This window comes from Sus scrofa, chromosome 13 (genome assembly GCF_054392235.1).
Source record: "Sus scrofa isolate SSC_HxYL_T2T_F1_AM1 chromosome 13, Sscrofa_HxYL_maternal_Yorkshire_Landrace_v2.0, whole genome shotgun sequence".
Classification (NCBI taxonomy): Eukaryota; Metazoa; Chordata; class Mammalia; order Artiodactyla; family Suidae; genus Sus; species Sus scrofa.
Genome location: NC_139395.1, coordinates 158,267,185 through 158,295,081, shown reverse-complemented (window position 1 = coordinate 158,295,081; position 27,897 = coordinate 158,267,185). Strand labels below are relative to the sequence as shown.

The following is a 27,897-nucleotide window of genomic DNA, read 5'->3' as shown; positions in this document are numbered from 1 at the left end:
AAATTTACATGAAAATTAGGTATTGATCATGCATCTAGACAATGAAAACCCTTTCAGAAGGTGAGAAATTAAACTCCTTCATAGTTATCAGTTTTTAAAGACATCCTGAATACTGCTGCTATGCCCCAGATGGAGCATCATTTATTGAGACCCTTCAATTGGCAGGCATTTTACATTATTTTATAATATAGTTAATATATTAGCTTATTTAATCTTCTCAACAACCTTGTGATAGTTCGGTGCTATTATCTCTGTTGTTCAAAGGAAGAAACAGCTCAAGAGACTAAATTTCCCAGAGGCACACTTCTGCTAGTTAATAGATTTGGGATCTGAATTCCTCTTCCGGTAAACACCAAAACCTATGATTGTTTCACTCTGCCATATATAGTGTTACCAGATAAAATGAGGCCAGCCAGTTAAATCTTAATTTCAGATAAATAACAGATCATTTTTAGCTTAAGTATGTCCTAAATATTTCATGGAATATACTTATATCAGAAATGTACCATTATTTATCCAAAGTTTAAATTTAAATATTTTCCATTTTTATCTGCTAGACCTGGTAACCCTTGCCATACATCCTCTCTGGATCCATCTACCTATCTGTCTTTGAGAGGGTTCAGAGCAATGAAAGGAAAAGCCATCCTTCATGGAAAGGTGGGAATATTGAGGCACCTATCCTACTAAATGTTGGCATGTTCATACATGAAAAGATTTCAATCTAAAATGGAACCAGAGGATATGAAATGGATACTCACACAGGCACCCTCAGAAAAAAATTAAAAGCCTACATACTGATTTCCATTAAATGCCTGATTTACAGAAGACCAAGACTATCTCTTGGCCAGTGACTCTCTGCCAAGGATCTCCTCCCATCCTCAAGCCAGTGAATGTATTGCTTGGATTCTGACTGGACTTCCCCTTCTTTGCACTCCTTGCCCATAAACACAGCCCCTCCCTTCAAAGACTAGCCTGTAGCTTGTTACACCATGCATTTCTCAGATTGCAACTCCTCTGCTATTCCCAAATAAAAGCAATTTATGGTAATGTGAGCTTACCTGTTTACCTTCTTTATCTAGGTTGAGACCTGCAAGGTACCTTGTGCTCTAGGGAAGATTCACAGATTTTGCAGGACAAGATCCCGCATCAAGGGCAGCAAAAGAGTAACACCATGAATTGGGATGGATGACTAAACTGAAAAGAGTAACCCTGGATTTCAAGCCTGCCACTCACTAGAGGGAATTAGGTGGTCGGTAAGTTCTGACACCTTCTCTACTACACGTATAATCAGTCAGGGAAAAAAAAAATCTACCCGAAGATCTGTTTGCTTCCACCCTGTCCCACCCCTTCAGGGTGCAATTAACATCTCAACTCTCTATTCACGGGAAAGAAAATGGTGGAACTGTGGGCAGACTCCTGGAACTCTTTCCTAGATAAACATTCTTGGGCATTTGAGTATAGTATTTGAGGCTACACAGCAGAGATCCATGCCCCCTGCCCTAGGCCCCACTGGCTCTCCTAGTCTGCTGCAGCCCCCAAGATGTCAACCACTCTTCCCAGTTTTCTTTTCTCCATATTCCACAAGTCATAACCTCTTTGTCCTCTGCCTCACTGGCCTAGCATTCAGCCTTTTTGCTCTCTGCTAGGGAACTGATAAATGTGAGCTAATGTGTTAATGACCATCAAAGGGCTTATCCCTTCCAGATAACATCTGCTGCCTTAAATGCTGTAACACCAAGGCATGAATAGGCTGGTAGTGGAAATATTTTAAATCAGGGAGATATTTTCTTATCACTTCTCTATTACATCAAATCAATGATGCCCCAATCCCCCAGCCCCACTTCATGCAATTGATTAGCCAGTGTATCTCTTTCCCTCACTCCATCACACTTCTCAATCTATTTAAGCACGGTATATTAGGAAAAACCAATATTTTCCCTTACTCTTAATTGAAGTGTAGTTGACTGAATGAAAGTAACTAAATCTGTTATACAGAAGCCTTATTTAGTAAAAAGAGAAATCATTAACCAAAATGACTCTACCATGCAGGTAAATTGCTGGCTGTTTTTCCTCATCCCAATACCCTCATCCGTACATATTATTTGAGGAATTAATTCATATTTCTCTCTCTCTAGGATACTTCTCTTATCCTCAACAACTTCGCTCATTTATATCCCCACTGTACTCTATATGTCTTTCCATTGTAGCACTGTGGTTAAACTTACAAACTCAACAGCTAAACTTCCCAGGTGCAAATCCTGACTCTACCGTTTAATAGTTGTGTGACCTGGGACACATTAATTTCATCTCTCTATATCCAAATTTCTTATTGTGAAATGGGATAGTAATGTTCCCTTCTTCATAAGGCTGCTCTGAGCATTGAATAATATATACCTACAGGGTGGGGGTGAGATACAGCACATAGAATGGTTCTGGCACACAGCTAGTATGACATATGTGCATACTGTTACTCATTTTATTTATATGTTTATATGTCTGCTTTCCAAAAGTATGAGGTTTTGGAGGGCAGGAAATTTGTGCAGTTTATGTGTAGCATTTAGTGTCCTGCCCATTGTCAACACTCAAGAAACGCTTGTGTCACAGATATATCCACATATATGGTTCTAATGAACAATGTGAAAACAGGCTTGGGCTATTATCTGAGGTTAGAATGCCAAGCAATTGGCCACAGAACTCAAAAATAACATTTTTTTTGGTGAAAGTCTCAATGGCTGTTGAGATCTCCAAACTCCAAGAATGAAAAATAGCTGTTTAGCTGATTGATTTGCTTATTTATCTATGCTTATGTAGTGTCTGGCCTGAAATGGCTGATTTTGATTATGAGTCACTTTGCTGCTATATAGAAAATCTTTTTCTTATCAAGAATTATTTCTCTTTGTGTTATTAATTTTCAGTTAAATTCTCACCTTTTCAAAGAAAAATATTTTGAACTACTCATTACCTATTCATGTGTATATACATGTACATATTACATATATGTTGCATAAATGCATGCGGTATATATGATATACATCTATACCTATATCTAAAAAACAGTCTTTCTCTGACTCATGTTTTCTCCCAATCTTTACTGTGCAAAAACTTTATAATAAATATTCAAATTTCTATATTCCCCAAAATTAAGTCCCAAGGATGCCCACCTGAGGTATAATTAAAAACTAGGTCACATCTGTTTTCCCTGCTCCCATCATACCAGGCTTTTTACCAATGGGCTTCTGCATCCTTCATATTTTCTTTCTTTCCCTAATCCCTTTGCCCTCTGGCTGCCTCAGCCTCCACTGTAGCAGTGGAAGATTGTTATCTTTTTTGCTCTACTCTTTGGGAGCTTTCTTTTTATCAGAAATCTAACCCACTATTGTGGGCTAATGTGTTTATAGTTGACACTAACTTAGTCTTCCAAGATAAGGGACACATTAAAGTTTACATAATATCCAATCACATTTCCATCACAAACAGCAGTAGAATTTCACCCTGAGGTGGGAGGAAGAAGGAGGAGTAAGAAGTAAGATGAAAGACTTCTTAAATTGCCTTAAATTTCAGCCAGTCAGTTTAAATTCAATAAATATGTTTGTGTTCCATGTGATGAGAAGCAGAGACAGCTCCTGGCTCTCCAGGGTTGGGTATCAGGTGGGACACCACGGCCCACCCTTACCTGGTCTACTCAGGAAGCCATTTAGCTCTAACCCAGAGTGAATGACATCGCATACATGTCCTCGGCCTAGGAATTCACACCCATATCTCCACATTCTACTATACCTGTTACTCCTGGTCAGGGACGGTGGCAGAAGGCAAGGAAAGATGTGTTGGACAAGATGTCTGTAATATGAAATTATGGGCTATTTCTTTTAGGAATATGAAGTAAGATCTCTATCAGTATTTCTTTGGTTTAACTCAGTCCTCAGGAAATTGAATAAAACACTCTAAGTACTTATATAAGCTGCCCAGGAAGGTACCCTATGAATTTATGATAAATAACTAATTTGTTTGCCCAAACTGGTAGTGTCATTCATTCCTGCCCTGTCTGAGTCTCTCCTGACCCCAGCACATTCCTCTTTGTAGTACAAAATGATACACAGTGCTCTACCAGTCACCACCACAGAGAGAGATTTTGTTCTGTTGTAAAGACTCAGCTCAACGTTATACTGTCTTTTCTTTTACAGTGAATAGGAATGAAGAATTAATTCACTCTTTCTGATTTTTGTGGGGTGGGGTGGCTTTTGCGAGATAAAATGAGTAATGGATTTCTTTCATTATAAAGGACTAGTAATGGTTTACTTCTTAAAAAAAAAGAAGAAAAAAAAGCAGCAAATAAGCAAATATATAAATTTCCAAAACCTAACAATGAGAAGAAGATAAATAAGAAAAGATTCAATATAAAGGAGAACTAAGTAACCCAGCCTGTTGTCATATTTCTCAGGGAGCTGACTGTAAATAATTATTCTGGGTCCTAAACACATTTTGTACTCCTGATTTAATCGCAGTCTGGGCAAACTCTAATGGTTTTGCTTATCGTGATTACAGAAACCTTATATTTCCTAACGACTAGCTCGGGAAGCACAGGAGAAAAATTCCAACATTGCTTCTAATACTGAAATACTCTGAGCCATTTCCAGGTAAGTGAGCAAACAACCCACGAGCTATCAATGAGATTTTCTTCTCTTCAGCAAGAGCCCATTCTTCTTTTCTGGTTCACGTACTATAATCAAAGACACCACTCAATAGTGCATAGTGTGTGGAGAAAGAGACAGAAGATGGAAGGAGCATAAATGTGAGTAGTGGGTTTTTTAAAAAATTTTTCCCAAGAGAAATATAAAGCCATTTTTCAGATCAGTGATTTTGTAGGAACACACACATACACACACACTCTTCTGAGTGGAGTATGTAGAAGTATCAGGTTGGGTATGATGGAACAACATGGTTAATCCTGGGCATTTGGCAGTGTGGCATTTTCATTCATACTAGTACATCAACATTAGGTTGAGCACATCAAGAATGAATGAGGCAAGCTTGAGAGAGACTGAAGGAGACAGAGATTTGAAATTTTTTTTTTTTTTTTTTTTTTTGGTCTTTTGGCGTTTTAGAGCCACACCCATGGCATATGGAAGTTCCCAGGCTGGGGTCTCATTGGAGCTGTAGCTGCCCACCTATGCCACAGCCACAGCAACGGCAGATCCGAGCCGTGTCTGTGACCTACACCACAGCTCATGGCAATGCCAGATCCTTAATCCACTGAGCGAGGCCAGGGATTGAACCCACAACCTCATAGTTCCTAATTGGATTTGTTTCCACTGCACCACAACGGGAACTCTGAGATTTGAAAATTTATAGTATGCATGTGTATATGGTTTTTAAAAATTACTACTACAAACTGTGTTCATAAGCAAGGCAGTGTTCAGAACCAGTTGCCCTATGTATACATATTTACCCCTATTTCTCATTTAGAAGATCTGTATGCATGTTATCAGTGCCACTAGTAATATGAGCATATATCATACTCATATGACATATTGTGGTTGACTTATTAAAAGTGTTAATAGTTGCTTTTTTTTTTAACAGTGGAAAGTGTAGATGGCATTTTTTTATTTTTACTGGGAAAGTCACCTCTGGTATACTGATATTTTCAAACTAATCGGATGGGCAAAAGGAGGAGGATAGTCATGTCACTTGTAGGCTATTGTGGTCATCAGAGCACTTCATTAGCCTTTATGTTAACAGCCCATTTTATTAAACAACGGTGGGAAATCAACAAAGTAAATTAGAACCTAGAGCTCTTTAGTATTACCCTTCACTTATTCCTTTACTTTAAAAAAAAAAGTGTAATGTGGAGAATGTGTCTTTTTAGAGAGAGTCTCTTGTGGTGGGAGGGAATGATTTGCAACTGATGACAGATGGTGTTTACATTTTTAATTTCCTTATTTTTCATGTTTGGGAATGAAATCAAAGGGAAGAAGGATCAGGCAGCAGTTGCAGCCCCGGATATCATTTATGACAACTTTCCTGGGCATGTTAAATATACTTTCAGAACAAAATCACCCTGTTCATTGGAGAAATGAGGTCATTCAGGGGCAGAAACCAAGATGGTGGGGGCAGTAGTGCAGTGCCTTTGGTCATTAGTCCTGGAACCGACCCTCTCTGGGGCTTCATCCCCTTAAGTAAATACCATGTGTATTGTGACTTTTTGTTGATCACTAGAGGATTCCATGAAATAAAGGCTGTAAATTCTAGATATAAAGCTGGCTATTAGAATTTCACATGGAGGAATATGTGATTTTTTGTAAGGAAATAATTGGAATTTAGGAACTAATGGTATGTTTTTAAAAGATTATTTTTGACTTAGAATGCTATATAATCCTCAGAGTTCTGAGCATTCAGCACCTCTAAACAACTGGTCAACCTCCAAATGACTGGGTTGTTTGTCACCTGGCTATGAAAGTCAGACTGTACACTGCTGACCCTAAGAAAAAGGGTAGATCTGATGGTTTCTCTCCAGTACAACCTGAGGTCAATAGATGCAGACTTGGAACATGCTGCTGCTCTTCTACCTGCCTGGGGCCTTACAGACTTCCTTTCTTTCCTCTGACTTACTCTCTGAGAACTCTTGGTTTCCCTAAGGTTAGCATGCACTTCCCTAGACTAGACAGAAACCATAACTCTTACTGTCAGTTACCACAAGAGTTCCTCCACATCCTTTCCAATGGGACTAAGCTATCAGGAGGTGGCACTGAAACGTGTTAAGATTTTTTACTCCTCCATTATCTGTAAGTAAATGTCTCAGTATAAATAGCTATTTATCTAAATAGGAAATAACTTGTTCTAAGCTCCATTTTTAAGTTATTTTTAATATAATATACAATATATGCATATAATCTATCCATTTAAATGTATAATTCAGTAGTCTCAGTATGTGCAAAGATATATACAACCATCACCCCAGTCAATTTTAGAACACCTTCATCACCAGAGAAACCCTGTAAACTTCAACCATCACTCAGTTGTCTCTAGTTCCTTGCTGGAGATTAGCAATTGCTAATCAACTTTCTGTCTCTATAGTATTGCTATTGCCTATTCTGGATACTCCATTTAAATGGAATGACATAATATGAGTTATTTTGAGACTAGCATTTTTCACTAAGCATTAACGTTTGCAAGGTTTATCTATGATGTAGATATATATGTATATATATACATATATATGTATATGTATATTGTATACACACAACACACACAGTACATATATATATACACACATACACACTGAAATAATGAAAATAATGCAGCAGTGTTGAAAATAATGAAAATAATGCAGCAGCATTGGAAAATAATGCTGTTCTGAACATTCATGTACAAATTTTTAAAAATACTTGTTTTCATTTCTTTTGGGTATATACCTAGGAGTGGAATTATGGGGCTCTATGTAATTCTATGTTTAACCTTTTAAGGAACTAACAAACTTTTCGACAATGGTTGCACCATTATACATTCTCACCATAAGCTCCATTTTGAAATGAGAAAATTCATCTTTATTCATATCAATGAGGGTAAGTTTAAAATACTGGATTTTTCACTTTTCCAGTCTAGGCATTATTAAGCAAAGTGTTTTCATGGAGTCTGATGCCTTCCTGACAAAGAAAATATTTATCTTTACATAGAAAGCTTAAGTTGTAGGTTTGGGGACCAAGAAGGGTCTTGGACTTTCAGGCTATATAATGGGATAGAATGGAACATAGGGCTAGAATAATCCTGGCTTGTGGGCACAAAGTGATCATACCAAATAATTTACTACCACTATACCTCGAAATGTGAACAAATGAAAGAAATAATAGAAAGCAGTGATGGGGTAGGATAATGAGGAGTTTAAATACAGTGGAACAATTTATTAAATATTATCATATTTAACAAGAACACAGAGACATGAACCAGATGTCAATTTTTGTTACCTTAAAGCTACAAATGGCCAAAATGCCTGCCCCCAATGCTGATGTATTGTTTTGAATGTTAACATATAAACAATGACTATAGTTTATTGGGACTAAAATATAGCTTGAAAGGAAATCAGAGGATCTCATTATCAAATATTTTTTTATAATCTTTTTTCATGTATGCATTCCCTCCATTGCCTCCTAGAATTTTGCTAGGAGATTTGGGAATTCAAGGGAAACAGAAATGCTGAAGAGTTTTTATTTTAGTTGATACACAGGGGAAACACTTACATAATAATCCGAGAGAGAAGATAATTAACTGACAGAATGAATGTTAAAGACATGAATTATGGGATTACTTTGAGAAGTTCTGGTAGAACAGGCTTCATGGTAGAGGAAGAAGGGCTTATGTTCAATGTTTATAAGCAAAGGAGAAAAGCTAGGGAATCAGACCCTGAACACACCATAAGCCAAACCCAAAAGGCAAGGAGTGAGGGATGGAAATGTCCAGGAGACTGTCCATAGAACACTCTATCCAGGCAGAAAGACTCATAGAGAAAATTAGTAGAATGAAAGATTGAGAAAAAAGGCTGTGGTCATACAAATTTGGGGCTCAAGTGTCAGCTTAAAGCATTCTACCAAAAGGAAAGTTCTCTTGAAAAGCTTTACGTGAGGTAAATTATCATCAAAATATGATTTTAAAATGCCATCTAACTGTGCAGAGCACTATAGATTGGAGACCACAAAAGAAAGAGGAAGAGGGGTTTCTATTGTGGCTCAGCAGAAACGAATCTGACTAGCATCCATGAGGATGCAGGTTGGATCCCTGCCCTTACTCGGTGGGTTAAGTATCCAGCATCGCCATGAGTTGTGGTGTAGGTTGCAGACGCAGCTCAGATCTCACATTGCTGTGGCTGTGGCGTAGGCTGGCAGCTGCAGCTCTGATTCAACCCCTAACCTGGGGACATCCATATGCCACAGGCACAGCCCTAAAAAGACCAAAAAAAAGGAAGAGGCAGGAGTCTGGGGACTACTGCAATAGTTCAGGACTCATAGTGAGGTTCTACTTTATAGACATAGGAATTAAAAAGATGGAGGAGGCAGAGAAATGGCAACAGCTGATGAGTAGATTACATATAGTGGGTAGAAAAAGAAGCTGAAATAACTCGAATAATGGTTAATAAGAACAGTGTTGTTATTTTGAAATTGTAGAAGAAATTGATCACAAGCCATCAAAAACATAACATCACTGCAAAATTGTTTCATGCACTGATGGCATGAAAAAAATTAGTTTTAGAAATTCCTCTGCTATTTATGTCTGAAATGTATAAGCACAAAAATTCAAAGGAGAAAGGATAGGGTGTAAACCATTCCAGATTAAATTTTGATGCAAAAAAAGGATGGTTTTCCTTTTAAATCCTAAATGCATAAAACATGTTTACATTTCTCTACTATGTAAGGTAAATAATGACCTCAATGTCCTGAAATCCTCAAATAAGTCACACAGTAGTTCTCTATAGATCTATTTAGAATAATGTCAATATCCCCCAGCAATTCTTTCATGGTAGATTTTATTTTTTCTTTTTCAAATCTTTTGGTGATTCTTCAGATAATAATGTGACATTATTGGGAGGTTGGAATTTTTTTAGAGTAGTCAGAGAGTATCTGGGATGGTTCTTCCTTTACCCATTGGCAGTATGGGCTTTAGTAACATAAAAAGCCTTGTCTTCAAATCCACTCCAGCTCTGAAGATAATGAAAGGGTTGTGGTTAAGAAGGAGGAATAGCATCATTTTTTAAAATTAAAAATTGAAAGAAAACAAAAGACTCAGTCTTTTGAGACATTCACCACCATTTCTATGTCCTTATATAGATGCTTCCTGTGTGTTCAGTCACATTCATTCTTTGACAAGCCAAGAGAAGGGCAGTAGGTAGATTTCAAGGATAGGGAAGAAGCAGAACTTAAAGAGATGTTGTGGAAAGCCTCAGGGTAGGGAGTACAGTTTTAGCCAGTGTCCTGGTTCAGTGGTTAAGGACTCAGCAGGCACAAACTCAGGATGTCTGACATGGGGTAGGAGGGTGTACTTTTCTCTTTAGCAGCACTCTGGGAGACAGAACTGATTTAAACTGATACATTAAACATCTCTGCAGCAGAATCAGTGAAATCCCCTACCACTGGTATAGTAGTTGGGATCACTTGAATACATCTTGAACTAAGTTTTATAATTCAGTATTACTTAATATTATGAGTGCAATTATAAAATATCTGTTTTTTCTCTCTTTCTTTTTTGGTTCTGAATTCAAACTGATAAAGTAAAACCTGCACATCTCAATGAGAAAAATTATCTTATTTTTTAATTGTTGCACTTTGAATATTTATGGATTTAGGTAATATCTGCACTACTTTTTATCTTCTTCATTTTAAAACTACTTTTATAACTGTGTGAACTAACACCGAATTGTGTATCCATCCAACTGAGCATCTGCTCTAAGAACATACTTGTCAAATTAATCTCCTAAATTCACTTCTATTGCACCTCTATCTTCCTTTCCTATTCTTTTAGACACCTCTACACTAATTTGAAAAAATTCACACTCTCTTACAAAATATGCAATTGCAAGCTTTTTGTGGTTGTTGTCAAAAGGTATTCAGAGTTAAAATCTAAAGTTGTGTGGTATATGATTTCTTCAGGACCAAGGAGAATGATAAAAGCTGTCATTCCCAGGTGTTCTGGATGATGAGGATATCAGGAAAACTTCCATGTTGAGAATTTGGCATAGTGCCAAGATGAAGGAAGCCAAGCTACAAATTTTCCCACTTCCCTAAAATCTCTCCTACCTCCAAAGACTGTATGAAAATAACATCAAAATGCACCAAATGCTATTATAAGAATTCCGATGTCTATTTCAGCCCATCAAGGAAATAGAAACACATTAAGTATGAACTTAGGGGGAGTTATTAAGATTAATATTCGATCATGGCTCAGTGGTTAACGAATCCAACTAGGAACCATGAGGTCGCAGGTTCAATCCCTGGCCTCGCTCAGTGGGTTAGGATCTGGTGTTGCCGTGAACTGTGGTGTAGGTCACAGATGCAGCTCAGATCTGGAGTTGCTGTGGCTCTGGCATAGGCTGGCGGCTACAGCTCCAATTAGTCCCCTAGCCTGGGACCCTCCATATGCCATGGGTGCACCCCTAGAAAAGGCAAAAAAGACCAAAAAAAAAAAAAAAGATTAATATTCACTTCTTGCTGGATCTAAGAGGGCAGTCCAGGAGTCCACCAAGTCTGACATTGAAAGAACCTCTCCATCCATGATGCCATCTGTTATGAAGGCAGTCCATCTTTATGGCCTTTAGTTAGGCAGATTAAATTAAAGGGGTCCAGGATCTATAACTATTTGGGGCTTTCAAGATCCTCATGGAAACTGGAGAAAGTTGGAGCCTTAGCAGGGATCCTTCATAAGTTCTGTGGGAGAATTTAATTTTTACTCCTAAGAAAGGGAAATTGTCTCTGATGAGCTTTAAAGTGAGGTAGCATAAAACTTAAGAAAATTAGAATAGGAAACATAAGAATAGTTCTATTTCAGAATCCTGACACAAGGTTGAGGGTTATATAGAACAGGATGTGTGAGAAATAGTGTTTATTTTTTAAACTAGTAAAATACCTTGGATTCTTCCCATGTGGGCAGTGTATGGGATAGAAATAGAAAGTATTATTGTATTATAATATTTTCAAGCGGTTTTGTCATGTTTATGCTACTGGGAAATTTTAGTTAGCTGGAAATCTGAGTTGATTCTATTCATAGGTGGGGGAGGGAGGAGTAAATGCAAATGAAGTATTAGTGTATTAAAGTATTTTTTTATGTATTTTTTTGTCTTCTGCCAACTGAAAGGCCCTCTGTGTCAGTGCCAGGAGGAGCCTGGTAATGATTAATTGATTTAGCTGTCAAACTAAGGCAGTGTGTATATAGGCAGGAGAATAGTGTAAGGCACACAGGCCATGTTTTTATGGGGAAATTTTCTTTGGAGTCCCTTGTAATAAAGAAAGGGTCTGGGAGGGGATGAAGAAGGAGAGATAAATGACTATACAAATGAGTCTGTCCACAAAGATGTTTATTATTAACAGGGGCGGGGGCTATTCAAGCTTCCAAATATCTCCTAATCCTATATATGTGGGCACATATCTCCTTTACCTTTTAAAGATTACCTCTTAGCAATTACTAGAAAACTTACAATGTATAAGTTTACTTTCTGATGCTGTCCACTGAATCTTTCTCTGCCCTAACTGTCTCAGGAGTTTGAGAAAGTTACTAAGTTTACTATATTCTGAGTTTTCTGAAAATAGAAATAAAAGCCATCACAGAAGGATGCTACGAATAAGCACACAAGCAATAATCTGATGTAATAATAATATGCAGTCATACTAAAGTGGGGACTATGTGAGATTTTAATTTCAACATTGTGTGGAAGAAGATCTTCATAACATAGTTCTATTTCAATCAATCACCTCTCTACAGCACTTCAAGCTTGGAGTTGTTCAATCTTCTTGATCTAGTGGGCATTTTCAGTGATCAAAGACAGATTTTGCTCTGTTTTTGTTCAGTTCCTTGAACTTATTGATGATTGCTAACAAAACCATGTTGAAATAATGAATTTTCTTCCCCTAAAAATAACCTTGTTATTAAAAGTTGAAATGCAAAGTGTGTGTCTACTTATATGCTGAAACTCCTGGACTTTTAAAAAGTACTGTTCTTATTTATTTTCTAGTGGCCAGGGTGGGAAAAGAGAATGCAAATAAATCTTAAGTCTAATGTTTTCTAAAGCTATGGTCATAATCCAGGAGTCTTAACAGTTTAAAGATAGGCATTCAAAACAGTCAAATCTTGACAGTGTTTTCAAACTTTTAATCACATATGGAACTAGGTTGAGTTGCAAGTGTCTGTGTCCACAGAGAAGTTAGTTCATCATGCATATCTACTAGCAATGGAGAGAGTGATATTGCTTGAATTTAACCTTTTCTTTTAACGTACTGATGGGCTGTGGATCTAGAACCTTATCAAGTACTCAATCATTGGAAACTTAAAGCAGAAAATATCTACTTCTTATGTTTAAGTTTGTGAAAAAAACTCAAAGTCATTATTATTTTATAGCACCATTAAGTCACTGTATCTGATTTAGTTTTTTCTGTACTAAAGATACTACTGCCTTAAAAGAACAAATTAAATGCAATAATAAAATTGGTATACAGTGAGAAATAAAGTGTATATGAATATCAGTATGTGAGTGCATGAATTCTAGTAGCACTGCTATATGACTGTTTTAAAATAAAGCTCTGTGGATTTAGTCCTCAAGAATTTTGCTAATTTAAACTGTTAAGATAATTGTCATATCATTATATTGTTTCCACTAATGAACTTGGATCTTATCTACTCTAATGGTTCAATAGTTCACATTTATTCAGCAGTTACTTATGCCAAACATGTAAGCTTGGGTTATTTAAGCCTCATACCTGCACTCAGGAGTAGATTTCATGGGCTACATAAAGAAAGTGAAGCTAAGAAAGAATGTAGAAATTTCCTAAAACCACATGACAAGTTGCTGAACTGCAATTATAAAGCAAATCCATTTGACTTGGAAGTTCATCCTATACCATGCCCTGTCCCACTCTTCTGCTAAGTCTACTTTTCTGTGAGTAAACATAGATGAAAGTTTTTCTGCCTGTGTCATTCCAACTCTTTTCATAGACAATAGAAATTACTAAAGAGTTTTACATGTCTCTTCCAGGAGATAGGCTTCATTTACTGTTCTTTGCTTCATATGTTTCCTTTTTCTTTTCTAATTTATTTTTAGAGCTTTATTACCAATTTTGGATTTATGCTCTTGGTACTCTTTGAATACTTATTCACCAACTCTATAACATTCTTATACATGACTTTAAAATGTGATAAAATCAATAAACAAACAAAAACAAAACAAAAACTTTGGACAGTTAAAGTATATTAGAAACTAGGCTGGGAAGTTGGGATAGAGGACTTACTAAAGTAAAGTCCATAAAGTAACTAAGCCAAAAGGAGACAGGCATGTAAACAAATAAATTAGAACACAGGTAAGAAATACAAGGGTAGGAACATGAGTAAGTTGTGGATGATGCTTTGAGAATTGATTAATTTTTTGGAGGTGGAGGTAGAGGTGGAGGAACAAAAAATTAGAAGATGACACCTGAGTTGAGTTTTGAAATATGAATAAGAGTTTATCTGGTGGGGAAGTGAAGGCTTGAGATGGTTATGGGAGAAGGAAGGGATTCTGGGCTGAAAGTAGATTTATCATGGGTGATCCAACTACCCAGAGCATAAGTTTGAATTATAATTTCTCAAGGAGAACTCTAAAAAAGCACCTCTCTCCAAAGCCATCATCCAAAAAATGCCAAGGCCCGCTTACACACATCCTTCATGTCAGGAGCTCAAAATACTGTAGTGGTGATTTAAATACAATTTACACAAACACTATCTAGGTGTATGCTCTATAATTTTTCTGAAAACTTTATTTGACCTTACAATGCATTTTTTGTTATTTTGTAGACTTGTATTCTTGGATCTTCTTTTATTAACAAGAACAATCATTAATAGTATTCTACAGAAAAGGATCATGAGAAACTGTAAATATTACTATTTCTTTAAAATTTAAGAAATTATTATTTCATTTTTAATAAGAAAAGGTCCAAAGCAGAGTGTGATTATTCTCACCATCAAAGATTAAAGTTGATGGAGTTCCCATCATGGCTCAGTGGTTAATGAATCCGACCAGGAACCATGAGGTTGCAATTCGATCCCTGGCCTTGCTCAGTGGGTTAAGGATCTGACGTTGCCATGAGCTGTGGTTGCTGTGGCTCTGGCTTAGGCCAGTGGCTACAGCTCACATTAGACCCCTAGCCTGGGAACCTCCATATGCCACAGGTACGGCCTTAGAAAAGACAAAAAGACCAAAAAAAAAAAAAAAAAAAAAAAAGATGAGAACTACCCAACTGGACCATCGTACATGAGGGCAGCATATACTGGCAAATACCTTTTAGCAATTCTTATAGACCAGGCTTTTTACTAATAAGTAGTTTATAGCACTAACTCAATGTAATCTTCACAACTTCCTTATGAGGTGGGCATTATTGTGATTTCCACATTACTAATGTGTGAACTGAGGCACAGAGAGATTTAGTAACTTGGCCAAGTCACATAGCTCATGGGCATGGAGTTCAGATTCAATGCAAGCAGTTTAGCTACAAAGTCCATGTTCCTACCACTGATTATATTAGGCTGTTTATAGAATAGAAGAATATTGTTTCTTTTAAGGTCATTCTTCAAATTATTACTTAGTATCTATTACTTATTCAGTTCAGTATTTTCAGTATTGTACAGTATAAAGACACAAGGATAGAAGTCTCTGCCCTAAAGGAGCTTAAAACTTTAAAGATATTATTAATATCCAAAGCAGTTGGAAAGTACAGCAAGATGAATTACAGAAACAGTAGCTAAAGAAGAAAAATAATAATAATAGAAAAACAATAAAATTAAATTAATTGACTTCATTATTTTATTTTGTGAAGACAATTTTGGTTACCTATTGAGAACAGAGCTTTACAAAAGAGTTTATCTACAATTGCAGGGAGTTTATAATCTAGCTAGGGAGTTTTTTTACACTGATGTGAAAAGAAACAATGATAGAATATACATTAGGAAAGAGAGAGAAAAATTAGTTAAGAAATAGTCATATAGTGTCTATTATGTATATAATTCTATACCAGGAATAGAAGAAAATGCAAAAACATTTTGGAAACAAGATCATCAATAAGCGCTAGTTTATAATTTAACAGGAAAAAAGAAAACACACCCATACAGAATTCCTTGAGAAAGACTGCTAGGTAACCAAGCAATGAATGAAAGCCACCAGCTATACAGATGCATTAAGTAAAATGATGCAAAGTAGAAGAACACATATAAAGATAGATGACAATCTTCAGACACTTCCAGGAAGGTGAGAGGTTTGAGCTGCTCATAAGGAAATGAAGCCCATGCACTGGCAGGGTGCTGACAGGACAATCTGTTCCAAGGCTCCAAAACACCATGAAGGAAATGAGTTATTAGTTTGAGGGGGTATGAGGCCACAGAACTTGGCCAGAATAGAGGCAGGCCAAAAGTGAGAGTAGTAAGTGATGCCAGTGGACAGGAATGGTGTGGGCAGTTGACAGAGTCCTCAATTCTGGTCTTGGAACACAAATGTGATTCAGGCATTCAGGAACATGTTGGTGGGTTGGGGTAGAGAAGGGAAAAGAAGATTGTCTGGAAGCTGTGTGAAGGATTCATTGTATGCAGGAGAAACTCAAGTCAACAACTCTAAGTACAGCTAGAGTAAGGTAGAGGCTGTAAGATTAGAGATGGAGCTGAAATCGAGAGAGCTGGAGAGATAACTGAAGCAAGGGAAGGATTAGCAGTTATTAAGATACTCCTTAAGTTGCTACTTGAAATAACTTTATTTATTTATTTTTTTGGCCACACCCATGGCACACAGAAGTTCTGAGTCCAGGGATCAAACCTGAGCCACAGCAGTGACAATGACAAATCCTTAACCACTAGCCCACCAGGGAACTCCCAAAATAACTTACTTTTAAAAAATATTAAAGGACAGATGGAAAGATACCTATTCGAAAAGAAAGTAAAGGAGGGTTAGAAGGAGGAGAAAGGGGATGAGGAAGGTAAGGCACAAAAGGAAATGAGGACTGTGACTGTTGCGTGTGTGCGCGTTGTGATTCAACTGAAAGAATCACCACGGTGCAAAGTAATGTCAGTAAATCAATTCTACAACATTTTCTTAATATCTTTCAATTACTACAGTAGTAGTGGCTTAATCTTTATTGTACATCCACGTATATGTGGTAGTGGTAGGCAAATCTCACTCTCACTGTTGGCAATATCATAGGATACATGCTGTATAGGTAGAACCAAAGGTGCTAATCAATAATTGGGCTTTATGGAAAAAGATAACATTTTTACTGTACATATTTGCTTCCATAATATCCAAAACATGCAGATTTCTTCCACAGGTATTGCAGGGATTTTTTTTTTAATACAAGATGTATGCACTTAGCATTTCCTATGAATATTTCTAATACTCATTCACAGTGCATGCAGATGTTAACTAGACCCTAACAAATGCACAGGTGATTATGAACCCATTGTTTGTAAACAGTAACCTTTGTAGAATGCCTACATTTTTCAAGACCCCATGGCACTGGATGTGAGACAGGGCCTCCTCTGTTCTAGCCATCTCATGATAATGCATCCAAGGAAAATAGAAAATGATGGCCTCCCAAATCTGCACATTAGTGAACACAAACTCAGCCAAACAGTGACATCTTTTTCCTTAAAAATAATGATGCAGTCTGTCTCCATTACTTAAGGAAGCCAGAGCTCACAGTGAAAGGTGTCAAGTGACACTGTATTATCCCACTTTGCCTGGAGCTGCCTTGACAGCACCTTTCCTGCCATAAAAGTAGATTACAGTCAGGGTAGTAATCAGCCAAGAAGTTAGTAAAAAAAAAAAAAAAAAAAAAAAGATTCTTTTAAGAGTAGGGTGTGAACCTGTGAACATCATAAAAGGAGTTTACCACCACACGAACTAAGAGAACAATTAGCTCCCTGCTGCCTTAAACTAACCAGGAACAGCATGGCCCCTTGCTGCAGGTTGGTGAAGGGCGGCAGGGAGTTAATTGGTCCTTTGATGAAAACAATGATAAATGCTCTGCAAAGCCTACTAGGTAACAACTATGCTGAGCTCTAAGGATCTTTGGTGAAAGGTGCCAGAGGAATGTGTAGAGACAAACCAACTTGGGGAAAGTGAGACAGATGGGAAATGAAAGGGAGAGAGGCAGGAGAAGAACTAGGTGAAGGAGAAAGCAAGAGTCAAAGACAGAACAGGAGAAACACCAAACTGAATTAAAAGAGTTTAGTTCAACAAATTTAACACAGTCTGGTTCAGCAAGACTGGTCTGAGATGTCCACCAACTGTGCACAGTTACAAGAAAGGATGATTCTCAGGTGAACACTAAAGAGGTTTCCTGGGGCCCCACAATAGCAGGTGTTCTGTTATTTCTCTAGGTTTTCCACCTGCTCCCCTAATTAACTCAGCAGACTCTCACCAGCTAACACAGGTTCTAATGAGACACAGAACTCAAGATAGACCCCTGATTAAGGAGAGCCAGTGTTGCCATGTAAGTCATAGAGAGTGGTGGGAGGGAAAGAAAACCCAGACAGGAAAAGAGCCTCAATTGGAATTCTTCTTCCTCATCTCTTCCCTTGAGTTAAATGTGTCTGTCTATAGGGCACCATCAGACTTCCTTTTTGTTCTCCAACTGGGAGGATGACTGTTGCCACAATGTTGGTCTCTAGGGCATCATGCACTTTTCATTTGGGTACCTTTAAGGTACAAATAATGGTGATAACTATTTACTCTGTGCCATTCATTGTGCTGGATGCCAAAAACCTTTAATCTTGGAGCTCCCACCATGGCTCAGCAGAAACGAATCTGCCTAGCATCCTTAAGGATGCAGGTTCGATCCCTAGCCTCACTCAGTGGGTTAAAGATCCATTGTTGCTGTGAGCTGTGGTGTAGGTTGTAGACGCAGCTCAGATCCAGCGTTGCTGGGGCTCTGGCGTAGGCCAGTGGCTACAGCTCCAATTAGACCCCTAGCCTGGGAACTTCCATATGTCACGGGTGCAGCCCTAGAAAAGACAAAAAACAAAAACCCTTCAATCCTCACAATGATCCTATGAGGGAGGTATTAGTATTAGCTTCATTATTCAGAGGTTGATGCTGAGAGCTCAGAGGAGTTAATAAGTATATTTCCTAAGCCCAGGTAAACAAAAGGCTTCAGCCTGTTGTTCAAGCCCAGGTATGTGGATCCCAAAGTTGAACTGTTTCATCTGTTATTACCTCTTACTTTTCAGTAATTAAAATTTGGAATTTTGCTAAGCAATATTCTCTTTAAAGTAATTATAAAAACAGATTTTTTTTTTTTTTTTCTTTCTAAGGCTGAACCTGCAGCATATGGTAGTTCCTGGGCTAGGGGTCAAATTGGAGCTGCAGCTGAGGCCTTTGCCGCAGCCACAACAACTCAAGATCTGAGCCGAATCTGCAACCTACGCCACAGCTTGTGGCAACACCGAACCTTAACCCACGGAGCAAGGCTGAACCTGAATCCTCACGGAGACTATATTGGGTTCTTAACCTACTAAATCACAATGTGAACTCCTAGATTAAACTTTCTGATTTGCCAAGCAGAGAGTTCATAAAACAGTGTGGACTGGGATCATCAGTGTGGCTGGATAAAGATACTTGTGGAATCTCAAGAATTTTCCTCAAGCACTTTCAGTTGGTTCCATTTTTCTGCAGCACACAAGCTGTTCTCACTCTAGAGAAATTGTGCTTTGTACGTGTGTGTTTTTAGGGCCGTTCCTGTGGCATAGGGAGGTTCCCAGGCTAGGGATCGAATTGAAACTGTAGCCGCTGGCCACAGCCACAGCAGGATCCAAGCCACGTCTTCAACCTACACCACAGCTCATGGCAATGCCGTATCCTAACCCACTGAACAAGGCCAGGGATTGAATCCACATCCTCATGGATACTAGTCAGATTTATTTCCGCTGAGCCGCAACGGGAACTCTGATAAATTCTGCATCTTAATACATAGTTTACACTACTGTCCATGCCCAGGTGGGGTAATCCTGAGCTTCTTCACCAGAGGTCCTAGACATTGACATCTTCTTGTTTCTAAATTCTGTTCCTTCTTAGGGCTTTCCATTAATTGTATCTTTCCTATCTAAGAAATCCCCCTAGATATCAGCTCAGTTGTATAACAAATATGATTGGCCTTCCTAAAGAATAGTATACTCTTTTAAAGACAGGATTACGTACAGCTTCTTGCTCTTAAAGACTGTAACTTTGGAGTATACTAAGAATCTGACTGCTTCCATCAACTCACTGCCAGGAACTTACTCATTAGTCAAGCCACTACTGGCTCTTTTACAAATGATTCCAAAAGCTTGCTACCAAATTGTTTTGCTTTCAGTACTTTCCTCTCCTGTTTATTCTCCACAGAGTGGAGAACAGCTAGAATATCCTCAATTAAGGTTGTGGATGCAACTAGAGATTCTCATACTAAGTGAAGTAAGTCAGAAAGAAAGATAAATACCATATGATATCACTTATATGTGGAATCTAAAGTATGGCATAAATGAGCCTATCTACAAAACAGAAACAGACTTACGGGTGTAGAGAAAAGATTTGTGGTTGCCAAGGAAGAAAGGGGAGTGAGTGGGATGGATGGGAGTCTGGGGTTAGTAGATGCAAACTTACGTTTAGAATGGATAGGCAATGAGGTCCTACTTTACAGCACAGGGAGCTATATCCAGTCTCTTGGGATGGATCATGATGGAAGATAGTATGAGAAAAAAATATGTGCGTGTATATATACATATATATGTATGTATATAGGTACGCATGACTGGGTCATAGTATATACATATATATGACATGCATATATGTGCATGTAGGACATACATATAAACATATGTATGACCTACATGTATATGTATGACTGGGTCACTGTGCTGTGCAGCGGAAATCGACACAACACTGTAAATCAACTATATTCTAATAATAATAATGAGAAAAGATTGTGTCTCTCCTCTGCTCAAAACCTCCCCTGGCTTTCCTTCTGACCCAGAGTAAAATCTAAATTTCTTACAATGACCTAGAAGGCCCTATGGGGTCTGCACCCGGCTTGTTCTCCTCCAGCCATACTGGCCAGCTTGCTACTCCTCAAACATGAGCATTCAAAGCATGTTCCCACCCCAAGAACTTTGCATCTATAGCCACTCTATGTAAATGTCCTTTCTCCAATAGTCATACATCTCCCACCCTTGATTCCCTTGGGTCTCTGCTTAAATATCACTTTATCCATAAAGCCTTTCCTGACAACCCACTATACATACTCTTTCTTTGATTTAAGATGACCTTTACAGTTTTTTTAACTTTAATATCTCTGAGAATTAGATGTATCTTACATTTGATGGCATCTCATCACTATAATTGGAAGCTTTTCTGTTCTTCTTATTGGTGGATAAATATAGGTGCATATTTGCAATTACTCATGTCTTGGTTTAATGAAATACAGTAATATAGCCCTACCAACTCACTTCCACATCTTCATGTTTTTTATGCCTCACTTTTTTTTATCTATATCGCCTTAACCATACTATATATTGGTCTAATTGCTCATTGTTTTTTCTTCTTCAATCAGCATGAAGCCCTGTGAGGAGCTTTGTTGCTTTGGATCACAGTTCATACCCCCACATCCAGAACTCTGCTGTGTATGTATTAGACACTTCATAAAATACTTGTTTAATGAAATTTTCTCTCTGATATTTCATTCAGATATGAGCAGTGCCACCCTACCCACAACCACCATATCCTTCATATTAAGGAAGAATTAATAGAGAGACACCAGATTCCTGTGCACGGTCCCCACATTACTGGGGATATCATCTCTCCAGAAACCATATGCATAAAAACCTGGAAGGAAACCACTAACCATGCAGTGAAAAATCATAGGCATATTTCAAAATGATAAAACCTTAAAAGCTTCTACAGTCAACTGGGGGAAAAGTAAACATCCATCAAACATCTCAATAACACTATTAGCTGACGAACCTAGCCCAGGGGCTCTGTCAGATCATGGAAAAAGTTTTTTTCCAGAACTATTTTCTAAGGCCATTCACTCAGAAATTTGAAGAACAACTCTGTTTTAATAACTGGTTTCCATTTTCAGTGTGTCCTTAAAGATTTCCTGCCTGTATTGAGGACATCAGCTACAACAGAGCCCACTTCTTCCTGGGTGTGTGCATCTACCAGGAGGAAGGAAGCTACTAAAACCCTGAGGCTGCCCAAGAGTATCCATTAGTGGAGGATCTAGCCTATGCACAGATTTCCAAAAGGTGTGAAATATTTTATGCAATGTATATTTTATGGGCTTTTAAGGGGTTTTTGTCATAGGCTCTTTAAATCAATGATTTACCAGTGTAGCCACTGAACCACAAGATCATTCTGTTTGTCTTTGAAACCCAGTGAAAGCTTTAAAATTCTGTGAATGGGGTCCCTAGGGAGCAGCTCCGAATTTGTTCCAACAAAGGAATTTACAGCAAATTCCACAAACTTGCCTCCTGACCGTCACCAAAATTTGATGTTTCATATGTTCTTCTATGGACATGAGCAATTCAGTCAGTGCTTTGTGGACAATAGACTTGCCTGTGGAAATACAGTTGCTTTGAGTGGCAGATGTCTCTGGGAATGTACCTCCCTCACAAAGGTTCTATTTTCTGTCTTCCAACTTAATAGCCAGACCAATTTTAAGAAAAATTGGGTTGAGAGAAATATTTTGAGATTGAAGCTTTCTGTGTCACATACTGCACCCTGGGGCCAATTTATGCGGCAGGGAGAGGATGGGCAAGGAATATCATGACTGACAGGCCCTCGGGAGCAGGAGTGCTTTCGGGTGTCACAACCAACTTCATTTATTTTTGTCTTGGCCTCAGAGACCCTTAAATAGAAACCACCCCTACTCAAAATAATGGACACATGGTAATTCCAGAAGACACCACTCTCCTTTGAAAATAAAAACAAAAATTATGCTCCTCTCAACTCTGGTTCTGAGCTTTCTGGCATTTGCACTTGAAAGTTTTCCAACACCTTTGAAGTGAGAGACTTGAGATTTTTCTGGATGCTTAGAGTATATGGTTCAGCAGATCTCAATGTTCCCAGGATGGTTGATTTTTTCCTGTTCTTTCAGTCACAGGCAAAGCTCCTGTGTTACAACTCACTACCATGTCAGGGAGATACTGCACCAGTGACTCCTTTCCTCCTGCTCACTGGCTGCTCAGAATCTGGTCAGACCTAGAGGAAGGTTTCTTTTGTCTCTTGTCCTTCATATGGTATACAGGAGAGACATTGGAAAGGCCTACTTTTAAAAATAAACATCTCTGTACATCTATTAAATTTCCTTCAGGGAAAATGAATTATTAGAAATCGAGTTGCAAGTGAATCAAGTTGGTATAAAAAAAAGGCAGCTAAGTGGAGCAGCTGGTTTTATTTGTATTACTGGTTGATTCCAGGAAATGTGTTATGTAAGCCAAGACAAGAAAATGTTATTTGACCCTTTTCTAGGAAAAGAGCCCTTTTAATGAACAGATCCCTGAATTTCACAACTCCTCTATCCCTTCATGCAAGATGCTCACAAACTTTTTCAAGTTGATGTTGTGCTCATCTGTGATAGTTGATGCTCTTTCTTTTCCTCCTCCATTCTAACCTTATTTATTTATTTTTTTTTTTAGGGCCACATCTGTGGCATATGGAAGTTCCCAAGCTAGGGTTCGAATTGGAGCTATAGCCACTGGCCTACACCACAGCTCACGGCAACGCCAAATCCCCAACCCACTGAGTGAGGCCAGGGATCAAACCTGCATCCTCATGGATACTGGTCGGATTCGTTTCCACTGTGTCACAACAGAAATTCCTAAACTTTTTTTTTTTTTTTGGTGCACTTGCAGCATCCAGAAATTCCTGGGTCAGGGATCAAAACCTGAGCCACAGTAGTGACAACACTGAATCTTTAACCACTGGTCCACCAGGGAACCCCCAGTAGTCAATGGTCTTTTGAGTAAACTGGCCCTGACATCCCTCATGGTAAATACCTACTGGTGTATAAAACTGTAGGATATTATAGGGTAGGATGGATAATTAACCCTGGAGCAATGGACATCAAATTATAATGTGTTTACAATCCAACTAAGGATCTTGTTAGAGCAACTATTCAGAATTGCTAAGTGGCCCTGGGAGTCTGAATTCTGATCATACATGTTGGATGATTCAGATAGAAGTGATCTGTCGGCCAGACCCTTAGAAGTCCTGGCTCACAGAGGTAACTTCTCTGTGGTAAGTTTATGGAAGAACCTTACTAACTTAAAGGTGTCGTCCCTCAGGCTTACCATCTAAAAGAAAGTAATTTTCATTGAGGTATCAGGGGGAGGTAGCTATTAAAATGTGCCTATATTAACTTGAAAAATAAGTATATTTAATATATCAAGGACTATTAGTATACTGAGCTTAAAAAATACTTTGCTAGACTTCAAGCAGGAGCAGAATTTTGAGGGACTGGAACAGGGAAGAATTAATAGGCAGTCAGAAACATATAGAATGAATCACTGCAATAGGGCTCAAGCACACTAGGGAATAGCTGGCCATCGACCGAGAGTAGGAGGACTGAGATTTCTAGATTGGACTAAATAATGATACATTAGCCATGTCTATGCATTACCTTCCAGTTTAAAAAATGTTTTCATTTAAAATTAAATATATACACGCATTCATAACAACCCTTGTAAAGAAATTAGTAATATCAGAAGTATATTGGCAAAATGTTAAATTTTCTGTTTAAATCTGTTTTCACTACTTTTTTCCTTTGTGAGCTCAGACAGAAGATTAACCTCTCTGTGTCTCAGCGCCCTCTTCTGTGCAGTTGGAACAAGGATAATGCTTACCTCCTGAGGCTGCAACAAAGTTCAGTAGATGAACTGGACCTTCTCATACTAAGTAAAGTAAGTCAGAATGAGAAAGACAAATACCATAGGATATCACTTCTATGTGAGTGTAAAATACAGCACAAGTGAACCTATCTACAAAACAGAAACAGACTCACAAACAGATTCACAAACCCCTTGTGCTTGCCAAGGGGGAGGGGAGAGGGAATGGGATCAGTGGGGAGTTTGGGGTTAGTAGATGCGAACTATTACATTCAGAATGGATAAGCAGTGAGGTCCCACTGTACAGCACAGGGAACTATATCCAATCTCTTGGGGTAGAACATGATGGAAGATAATATGAGAAAAAGAATGTATGTTGTATATATGTATGACTGGATCACTCTGCTGTACAGCAGAAATCGACACAATTGCTATAAATCAACTCTATTCTAATAAAAATAAAATTTAAAAAAGACGGACACAGAAGATTTAGTCTTCACAGTGTCTGACACTTGGTAAACTTTTCTTATTTTTCATTTGAAAGGGAAACTGAGACACAGAAAATGAAGTGGGTCAAAATAGCTGGCCAAACAATTTATTAAGTCCCTTTCTGCTCTCCATGCAGAGAGTTTATGTGTATATATATCATAATTTAAAGGAGACCAAAAAAAGTAGCAATGCTGTCTGTTTGAGCCAAATCAGAATGTATAGACTAGATAGCATTTTGTGACCAAAAAAGCACAGACTTCCTCCAGACCTCCTCTGGCTCCATAAAGACTAGTCCCCTCAACACTCATGCCGAGTATGACACTTCCTAATGCCCTGGCCAGTGACATCTACCACCTTTCCCATGGGGAATAAACTAAAATAGAAATAAATCACCTCCAGTCACTCTGGCAAGAGTAAAATGCACCAAAGTTGTGATTTCCTTAAAGCTTTTGATCTGTTAAACACCAACAGTTATAAAGCATAACGTGAGATTTTTCTTCTCTCACTCTGCTAAGTATTGAACTCCAAATTACCCGGTGAACACTTGGAGCATGTGCTCTGCATTATGTATGGAGGAGCGATATTGACAGTGAGTGCACTTAACCAAACCCACCCCATGCTCTGAGGTTAAAACCAGAGAGTATCTGTGATCAATGCCCTCATGGAGCTGTTAAAAAGCCAATGTGTACAAGACTCTGGTCTCCAGATGAGCCCCACAACATGCTTATTGAGTAAAAGGGGAAAAAACAAACAAACAAAAAAAAAAAAACAAAAAACAGTGGACCAATGTGTACCAAGTAGCTAGTTGCAAAGGGAACCTGATCTGGAAAGGATTTTAACCTCTGGTCTTCAAGTGTCCCTTTCCTTTCTGTCCTGTGTCTTTTTAGTTAAAAGCTTTGACAGATGAGCACCGTGAGTCATCTTTTTTTTTTTCCAACTCAGGAGGTAGTTTTGTCTTTCCTTCGGTTTCATTTTATACTCACAATTTAAGATTCTCATTAATCTCATGCTATTTGTACCTAAATCATTACACCCAGGATTGCTGACGGATAGATAGATGGTTGGGACGGAGAAGCAATGGTAGAAGATTAAACTTCAAGCCTCCAAGCAAAACTCTGTGAAGGCCTTACTCCCCTCAAACCAGAATCCTCAGGATAAATATAGGACACATCCTGCCTTAAACCAGGGGAAATTGCAAAATTTCAGTGCAGCACATATAGTGGACCATTAATCTCATGCCAGTTGATTTTTTTTTCTGTAACAGTAACTTCAATTCTCACTATTTCTAGCAAAAGTCATTCCAATCTTTAGCTACAGACAGAGTCCTGCTCACTCCTACTAAATGCTCCCCTGGTAGGTGTTACCATTCTTCTGGGCTCTGAGTTCAGGTCACCATGTAAAGTGTTCTCCTGCTAGCTTTTTAGAGTATGATGCTAATGAAGTCAGAGATGGCTGCAGGCCTGATTTAGAATACCAGGGATGACATCACTTGAACAGCCAGGAGAGACAGAATTAGCAGGTCCAGATTCCATAACTCACTGAGAGTACAGCCAGGCCACAGCTGGACCAGCTTCTGGTTTGGCTTGCTGTATGACATTTGGGCTATATCTGAAAACCTTTGAAAGGACAAGCTAGTTTCTGGAATTCATTGTAATTTCAAGTTTGTGTATTTGACAGTATACTCACAATTTCAAGTGAGAGAATCCCAACTAGCTTGAGGAAAAAAAAAATTCTTGCCAGTGAAAAGTGAAATATAAATCTAGAATCAAGTACAGCAGGGTCCAGCTCCTTAACAGATTAATAATCAGTCTTTCTTTCCCTCCATCTCTCTATCCCTTTGTCTCTGTCTCCTTTTGTCCCCCTCTCCTTCCCTCCCTGCATCCCTCGAGCTTTGTTTTTTTCTTCACTAGTTTTATTCTCAAGTACATTTTCTTTCCCCACAGAGGGGAAGTTTGTAGGGGCAGCTTTTGGAAGCATTTTCATCCCCTGTAGTTTTCATAAATGGCCTGGTGAATTCTCTGAGTCATCAGGCTGGGTCTCATTCACCACTCCTAAACCAATCGCTAAGGTCAGGTGTTCTCACTGGCCAGTTGTGAGCCAAATACCTTCTCCAGGGCCTAAAGGCACAAGCAGAGTTCCAAGAGAACAGGACAGGATGTTCTTCAAAGAAAGGATAGTTGACAGTTCAAAAAATTACATTTCACTTTATCAGCCATGGTCAAGCAGTTTATAATTGTCCAGCACTTAGACTGGTTTTGTATCTCAAAACTGTGCTTTGCATCTCTTTTATCTTAAGCAGGTTAGTGTACAACTTCCATTTTCTTTAGTTCTGCATTGAAGAAGTCTGCTTGCTTTCAAGTTATGGTACATGAACACTGTTAAAGATGTCTTTTGTCTACAGACTCCCCTGGTGAAATGTCTCAAGGGGTTGTAATGCTGTTGGTAACCATATTGAACTAAAAAGGTTTCCAACTGCACAGGGAATGTGTTCCTGTGTTGTCCTCCAAGCTTCTTGTGGCTTGCAGTACAGTGGTGTAAGTACTAGCATACTAATGGATCTGCTGTGGCAGTGTTCCACTTGACCAATTACAGGGACAAGGCAGGCTGAGCATCAGCAGTGCTGAAAAGAAACCCATCAAATAGGCTTGAGTTTCTTGGGGACAGCTAAGCTTGTAGGAAAGCTATTGTTTCCTAGATCTTCTGAAGGTCTCTGATCTTTTCAAAGTGAATTAGCAAGGTGGATTAGTCCTTCCAATTTCATACAATTAAAATTTAGAAAAAAAATCACATAGCAAATCGTAGCGCAAATCATTCTGTTATTTCATGGGTGTCTGCTGGATAATGTCC

At 38.4% G+C, this 27,897-nt stretch overlaps 1 long non-coding RNA gene across 1 annotated transcript in view; it reads left to right on the top strand.

Annotated features, from left to right (window-relative positions):
- LOC146397726 (uncharacterized) overlaps window positions 1-27,897 on the top strand; it is a 159,436-nt gene that overhangs the window by 82,389 nt on the left and 49,150 nt on the right. The window contains exons 4-5 of the long non-coding RNA XR_014824803.1: window positions 1,080-1,253; window positions 4,543-4,634. This is a non-coding gene — a long non-coding RNA (uncharacterized LOC146397726). The remainder of the gene's footprint in view (window positions 1-1,079; window positions 1,254-4,542; window positions 4,635-27,897) is intronic.